The sequence below is a fragment of the Mercenaria mercenaria genome, chromosome 5 (genome assembly GCF_021730395.1).
Source record: "Mercenaria mercenaria strain notata chromosome 5, MADL_Memer_1, whole genome shotgun sequence".
NCBI classification, from domain to species: domain Eukaryota; kingdom Metazoa; phylum Mollusca; class Bivalvia; order Venerida; family Veneridae; genus Mercenaria; species Mercenaria mercenaria.
The window spans coordinates 67227996-67236679 of NC_069365.1; positions in this window are offsets into that span (position 1 = coordinate 67227996).

The following is an 8684-nucleotide window of genomic DNA, read 5'->3' on the forward strand; positions in this document are numbered from 1 at the left end:
AGCTTATCGATAAATAAGCGCTTAAATAAGAAGCAAATAACTCGGTTGCTGGAGGAAACTATTTCCTCACTCTTCAGTTTTAAGTGTCTTTAAAGAATTGAATATTGAAGTGATCTCTGCATCGATCATAACGAATATTTGTAAAGTTACAAAACAAAACCATGCATAATCATCAAAACACTTTGGCATGAAACGGTGTTTATTGATAATATTTGCCTCAAACTATGTGCACCGTGAAACTCTGAATAATACAAATACCTGTCAAAATAAAATGTTTTATTGAAGAAGAAATATATGTATTAAAATGGTATCCTTGTCTGTGTTTACTTGATATAAATCTTACAATACCTGTATTTACTTCAAATCAAAGTAAAAAATTGCCATTATTCTGGGACAAAACCATTTCTCCTCTGGAAATATCATCTATGCCCTTTTAAACAAAGATCTTGCTTTCGATTTAGATAATTTAATTACGTAAGCGTCTTGCGTGTGTTCCTGACATACTACACTGAATGAGCGACGGTAAATAGATTTACTACCCCTAAAACACTAAGTGGAGAACTAGTCAGATTTTGAAACTTAAATTTCAATACGACCGGTAACTGTAAACACATAATATTGTACATAAACCTACATGGCATTGACCCACTCCACAAATAGCAACACCTTTCATTTGAAAAGAGTATTTCTGAGCTAATTGCGATAGATTAGCTTATTTCAGGCTTGTCGTCGGCTTGTAGCAAAAATACAATTGATTGAAAGCATTGCTTTTTTGTTACATTAAGTCATAATACAGACTGATCGGAATAAATATGTGGATAGGCAGGAACACCAAACAATCAAAAGTACATTGTAACCCACTTTTACAGACTGACAAGTGTTTGTTTATCACCCAAATACCAATAAATCTACCAGTATCATTAAATAAAAATAAAAAAGAATAATAATTAAGATCTTAAATTACAGAATATAAAGGCGCTCACTCGAGAATCGATGAAAAGTACAGTACAACCTCCACGAGCGGCCCTCTCTTAAGCAAAAACCTCTATAACAACATCATCAAAATTTCCCTAAGCTGAAATATACTATCAAATTTACCTCTTCAGAACAACAACCTCTAAATAACAGTCAATATTTGTGTCTCCCAAAGGGTGTTGCTCTACAGAGGTTGGACTGTACGTACAATGTGTAATTCGAACTGTCCATGTTATCCCTGACCGTTTCCGATATACGAAACCCAGAATAACTCGAATATACATGTTATTATTGATTCCCCTGTGAGCTTGATCAATGGATGTTATACAATGTTTATTTGAGATTCGTTGTATAAAAACGACATGGTTTGTATTTAAATTCAGCGACAACACAACAGTGAATATTTCTGTCTGTTAACATTAATTTTATGGCGTCTATTTCTTGAGACACTGGGTTTGGTTTGTGTTTTACAGCACAACAATAAAGTACAGGTTATATTGCTCCAGAAAGAACTTCACATCTCATTCAGATCGAAATAAAAATATGAAGTATCGAATTCAAATTTTATATTCCTGCTAGAATCACAGAGATACAGAAAAACTAGTGTTCAGGCCCTATTAGTCGCCTCTCATTATTATGTAAGGGTAAAGCAGTGGTTCCACTTAATTTCATACACAATGTGTCCCAAAACCACACTGGACATTTTATGGGTAAAATGTCAGAACAGTGACATTGCATGTCTAATATACCGTAGGCTTGTAATATTTTATACCGGATAGACAGACAAAATGGGGCATTTCTTTTAATTGGGATAGTGTAAATATATACTATTCAGACACATGATACCGAATACAATATCTCGGAAGACCCTTTGGAAACATAGAACGCAGCCAAGTAAAACTAAAATTGAGCCGCATCACGAGAAAACCAACATAGTGCATTTGCAACAAGCATGGATCCAGACCAGCCTGCGCATACGGTCAGCAGCCATACTGTTCGCTTGCAAACCCTATTGCAATTAGAGAAACCGTTAGCGAAAAGTATGGATTCTGACTAGACTGCGCATATGCGCAGGCTGGTCTGAATCCATGCTGGTCGCAAATGCACTATGTTGGTTTTCTCATGGTGCGGCTCAAATTTGCTTTAAAAGAATCTTTCATGAGCGATAAATCTGTTACACCCCTAACACCGACATATGAGACTCTCTATTGTACACATAACTGAATTAACTCCATGTTTAGTTTTGTTTTATCATATTTAATTGACTAAACAATACGGCAATACAGTACTACACAATACATGGAAATAAGTAAGCCAAGAAACAAATGAAGAGAGATTGAATTAATAATCCATACATCAAAAGCAATTTGCGGACGGCCCTTTGCTAGAGTTTGACTTAAGGAACACGACTTGAAGAATTTTTGTATTTTCGACAGGCTACTTCACGGCATGGTTAAAGAAATTGTGCGAAAAACAATTCTAAAAAGCCAATTGATACATAGCGCAGTTATGTATTCATTCAGACTGAAGAAAACTGAAAGAAAGGAATATCAATTTGGACTCCGTGATCCCAAGGAACAAAAAAAAAAAAAATGAACAATATTGTATCCAATTCGCTGTCCAAAGCCTTTATAAGAATATGAAAGTATCTTTCAGAAAATATGTTTCTCTGCAGTCGCTGTGAAAATAAATAACATTAAAATATCTATCAGATTTCATCAATATTTGTCAACATTTAATCAGAAGTTCATGTTCTTAATAAAAAGGATGTGAAATGCTACATAGTATTCGATGTAAGTAGAATTCTTTGTAATAGCTTCTAACAAATATGTATTTCCTACGAGTCCATGGCCACAGTCCGGGTTAAAGTTCAGGGTGCAGATAAATTCAGTAGTGGTCTCAGACCAAAAAAAAGCATCGGGTACAGACCAAACATCACTGTGTAGCCTAAAACACTTCAGATTAGGGTAACTATTATCTACTAGGAAATCGTCGACAGAAATTGTCGTTATATAACTGAGGTGCTGAGGATTCCCCAGGAGGAAAATCTAAATTATCTTCTTTTGTATTCTCTACGGTGCAGAATTACATACAACATCTGGCTGGTAATACAATCACTAAAGATTAAATTGGACAGACAGAGAGTGTAACAACGATTGCAGCTATCTCTCTATAACTTTTTGCTAAGACCAATTGAGCCGTGCCATGAGAAAACCAACATAGTGGGTTTGCGACCAGCATGGATCCAGACCAGCCTGCGCATCCGCGCAGTCTGGTCAGGCTCCATGCTGTTCGCTAACAGTTTCTCCAATTCCAATAGGCTTTAAAAGCGAACAGCATGGAGCCTGACCAGACTGCGCGGATGCGCAGGCTGGTCTGGATCCATGCTGGTCGCAAACCCACTATGTTGGTTTTCTCATGGCACGGCTCAATTTATGAACATTGATATGAACAAAGTCTAGCATTCTTTAAATTTTAAATATTTTGTAAGAGGTCTGTTCTGATATATTCTTAATCTAATGCACCAAAGAGAAAGTATAGAACATTTTCATGGTTACATTATTTATAAAAATACCCTTTTTCCGAAATGATTGATATTTGCACATACTGATCAATTAAAAGAAAATTTAATCCTTTCATTTTTTGTGAAGATATAAAAAAACATTTATAAATTAAAACATCTTTTATTTAACCTATTTTGAACCTAATATTGTTAAACAGTGATCACCTATAAAGGCGAATGCCGCAAGATATATGTCAAATTTTAAAGTTTTACAGCAGAGCTGTTGAACAACTTTAGAGAATGAACTAGTGCATATTGCTCAATGCAAATCTGATAACATTCTATAAAAATGGGGAAAGTGTTGCCTGTACATTTTAAAATAGCTTGACAACTTGAAGTTCCTCTATCACTATTTTTGAGTAAATTTATGTTGTGTGTTTTTCCTTAATAAAATGGACATTTTTCAGAATGTAGCTATAGAATGCTCTATTTCTGCTGAACTCTCTTTTTATTTCTTATAACAGTTCTACTGAAAAAAATCCTGTAGTTTTGTGAATATTGTTTCACAGCCAGTTTATATCACACATTATTTACATGCATTTATACATGTACTAGTAGTATCATATTCTCTTTCATATGTGTAAAAGGAAATAACTGTTAGAAAAACTTGTAGTAAATCGTGTGAAGGGTTATTTATCTCAACGATATCAAACCATTAATATGAGCAAATGTAAATTTATCTAAGTTTATGTACGGGTAAAGCAATTGATCATTTATGAGAACAACTGTGTCTGAGAAACGGATAATAAAAAGAAAGAGCAAATTTTAAAACGATATTATTTAAAATAAAAAAAAAAATCACTTGCAAAAAAGCACATCGAGCTGTAACAAGACAAGGCTGCCTGAAGTCATCAAAATTTAATCTTAATGTTTAGTTCCCAGCGCAGTGTCCACAGTGTAAGTAGCGTAGTGACTGGAGCGAGCGAGTAATCAGGCGGTAGAAATTACGGACAGCAGAGCTTCATTTTCAACAACAAACCCAGAGTTGGTATCAGTTCATCGACCTAGGTATAAACGAATCCAGTAACGATTCAATTGAGGAAAAAAGCGATTTGACATCGCCTTCAGAGATGTGTCTTGAAAACAGACTTATAAAGAGTACTATTTTAACGGATTTTTTTTATATAATTTAAATAAATGCGTTAAAGCAAATGTCCTATTTTCCCTTAAATCAACGGTCTTTTTAAGGACAGATTAATGTGCTACAATGTTTTAAATGTTTATTGACACTGTTGTTTTACCACATCTTTGAACATCACGATCATGCTGCTTTTTAATATAAATATAAGTATTGTGATGTCGACAGCTAGCTTTCCTGTGGACAGATTAAATTTGAGTATACTCTTTGCTGCGTTTAACAAAGGAGGAAAAAAAAAAGTTTTAGATATGAAATGTTATGCTGCAGGGGCGTAGCTGGGGTCTTTATCATAGTCTGCAGAGGTTGTGTATGGGAATACTGAGGTATAATACCAAACAATTCATTTTCAGTGACGACGGTAAATAATACAGTTTTGCATATATTTGAAACAATCACTGTGATGGAAAACCATATTCTTTCTTGAATAAGATTTTATATAAACTTTGTTGACTCTGAACTATTGCAGTTCATTGGATTTCTTTCTTTTGCTTGTCAAATATTCACCACACTTATGCGTATCTGTGTAAATGCAGCTACGCGCCTGTGTTGTAATACAGCAAATTGACATGTAATGGACTAAGCCATGTGACAGATAAGCAAGAGAATTATTAAAACGCCAAAAACAAAAATAACAAAAATAATATGAGTGAGAGGGGTAGGAACTTTGTTGACACGAGTTGAGAGGAGTTAGGAGTGCGTCTAGGCGTGCTATTGAGTACCTCAGGAGAGACTGTGAGTGTCATTGCAGCTATAACTAGAGTATTTAAACCTACGACAGATACCACAATTTTGTGTTTGAAAGAACAAAATAAGCTTATAATGATTTTGTTAGCAAAGCAACAATGATTCGAAAAGCAGTTGGATTTGATCGATTTTAAGCTGACATACCGGGTTGCTCAAGGAACTTAAATATCTAGATGGAGAAGTAATTTCCATTTAAATGAAAAGTTTCCATTCATTTTGAAACATTACGGTTGTTTTAAAGTAAATGCACAAGACGCCGTTTCACGCATTTAGAGACACTTGACTGTAATGATGCAGTAAGCGCGACCTTCTAAAACCCTTTTCAGAAGAACATCATTTTCATGTATTAGTAGTTGCAACATGGTTGAAGAAAGTAAGTGTATGATTAGAATACTTACTTAAAACGTAGCATGGATTTCCATTCTTTTCTACTCGGCGTACCAGACCATGTGACTAACAGTAAAGTGATAAATTTGATACTTGCGGAAATGTTTACTTCAGAAATGGCTTGTCCGACGCCTGCTGGTTAGTAAATATTGTTTTAAACCAGTGTTTGCGGAACGCATGTATTCAGTATAAGATCATATACGGCAAACTCGCCACTGAGACAATTTTCATCCCATATCTATGGTTTGACATTGAGTGGCATATTGTTGACAATACCTACGTTGAGGATCTTCAGGAATCGATGTACATTTATTTAAAAAAAGACTCGCTATGACTTTCAGGATTTGATAAATGCAAACCTTTTCGTAGGAGATATGCAAACGTTGTCTATGGGGATATTTCAACTTTTCGTTGGATGCTATGTAACATGGATAAGACCATATTGCTAGTTAAAATAAAGAACACTGTCAGATAAACTTTATTACAAAGACATGTCTTACTTCATACGAAACAATTTGGATTTAACGCAGCTTCAGTTATCTTCCAATAAAGTATGCTGGACCTGCAATAAGACCAAAATTCCGCTCAAAAATTGTGGCAAGTGCAGAGTAGCGTGATACTGTTGCAAACACTGCAACTTTTCGACTTGCGCCATGTACATAAGTCGTTATGTATATCAGCTGACTCGCAATAAGAAAAAACCCAAACATGACTAGGAAGAAAAGAGGTACTGAGTTTAAAATGAAACTGAACCAGTTTATATTCACGTATGAAAAGTTTTTTTAATGAGACAGAGCCATGTTGTATATAAAGCATAGGTAATACAGGCCAACATTTTGTGTTATCACAGTCAATGCGTAGACACAACAGTTTGAAGACATGTACTCGCAAAAAATGGACATTTCTGGTATTAAGAAAAAATTAAATGGATCAAAATTTAAAAGAAGTGCTTTACAACATAAACATACAATTTATTATAAATATGTATACGAGTGTTCCTCCCAGCGGAACAGACCACGACCATAGCAAAAACAATTTGCTTGAGAGTCAGTCTAAACCAGATGGGGCCTTAAGTGATCTGGATAATATCACTAAATGTCGAACTTAAGACTAACTTAGTTGAAGTAGACATTTCATTTCCGTTCCTGGATCTAAAGACAAATCAAAGACTAAAGATTTTCCACGTTGTAACAGATGAATCCCATCCAGCATTCATCCCAACAAAGCTACAAAGTCCCGCCTGCTAAATTTGTCAAAGGCAGACACAATCCTTTCCTAACCTCCTTTGATTTTTTGTCCGATAATATCCAAATAACGATCAATTCAGTTTTCTGCTGATTTTTATATTTTAAATTTTTATTTAACAATATCAAATGGTTGGGATGGTGACCTCCGCGGTCAAATTTTACGGGGCGGAAGGTCGGGGATGTGGGGTGGGTGGGGGAAAGGGGAAGGGTAAGGGGAGGAGGGTGTTCTACATTCAGATTTTTTATTTGTTGTTAGACCATGACCTGTATCTTTTTTGTAGAATTCAAGTTTATTTTAATTATTATATTACTTGAACCATAATGATTTGTGCGCACGATATATTATAAGAAAGAAAGATTTTACTTACTATTTGTACATATTCCCTTACGGGAAATATTTAGTATATCTCCAGCTGAGGTTTAAATTTTGTATCAGTTTTTTTTTATTCTTAGTATTAATCGAAAATATACCGCGCGCACAAATCAAAGACAAATTTTTATTTGAGCCTACAACTCTACCATATCAGAAATGATTACTTCTCACAGACGCACCCAAATAGATTTCAACATGAACAGTTGAATCCTTAGACTATCCTTACTGAAGTTTCTTAATATGATTCCACTTGACTGCACGCAGAGCCGCCAGAGTTGATGACTTCATAAAGTACTTGTTAGATCCTCAAACGTGGCAGTTTTGAATGGCCAAATAGATAAGTTCGCTTAAATGCACGTAGAAATCGGCAAAGCTAAACCAGAAGCCCCACAAATCGACTTCTGCTCTTGAATTGTTGCTTGAACTTCATCAAAGTTGTTCTGTAGCATCCTAGTTTTGACCATCCGTAATGATGATTGATACAACGAGATATCTCAGATACATGCGTTTTAAGGTTTACCATCCATTGAATACAATATTTCTTTACAGAGTCCCGTAAATTTCGATCCGCCTCATATATATTTACATACTTGATAATTATTCTGTTGAACTGGGCAATACAATTTTCTTTAAGTACTTTTTATTTTACAAATGCGTTTGGCATAATGATAAATTGTTATGTGTTTTTTTTTATTTTGCCGACAGTCGAATATTCAACCTCTTAGCAAATAGCATCTGTTTGTAGTCGTCTTAGCAAAGTGGCGTAAGCTATATTAATTACTGATTTTTGTTTAAGGGTAAACTTTTTGCAGTACGTAGATCCCTTTCAACGAGTTAGTTCTAATATGAATTCTATAGTTTGTTAAGCATCATTTTTGGCTAGCTTGTTAGACAAATGACATGGGCGTACTTCTGAAATAGACTCATGTTTTGTTTTAATTAAAAATGATTAATGAAACGACTCTTAACTAAAATATGTTCAAACTCGTCGGAAGAAAACATGGTCAGTCGAATGCCTACATAGTCATTGAAGTATTTAGAATTACGATTATTATTCAATTCCTTGAATATTCTTACCACAGCATATATAGTAAATGTGATGATAAACTTTGTTGGTAATAAATACTGAGGGGATATATATATATTCTTATAATTTGAACTATCTTTTATAATAATCTATAGTTTATGTAATTGGGTTATCAGTGATGACAAAGCATTTTCTACATGCAACCATTATGATACACACCTGCAACGCTG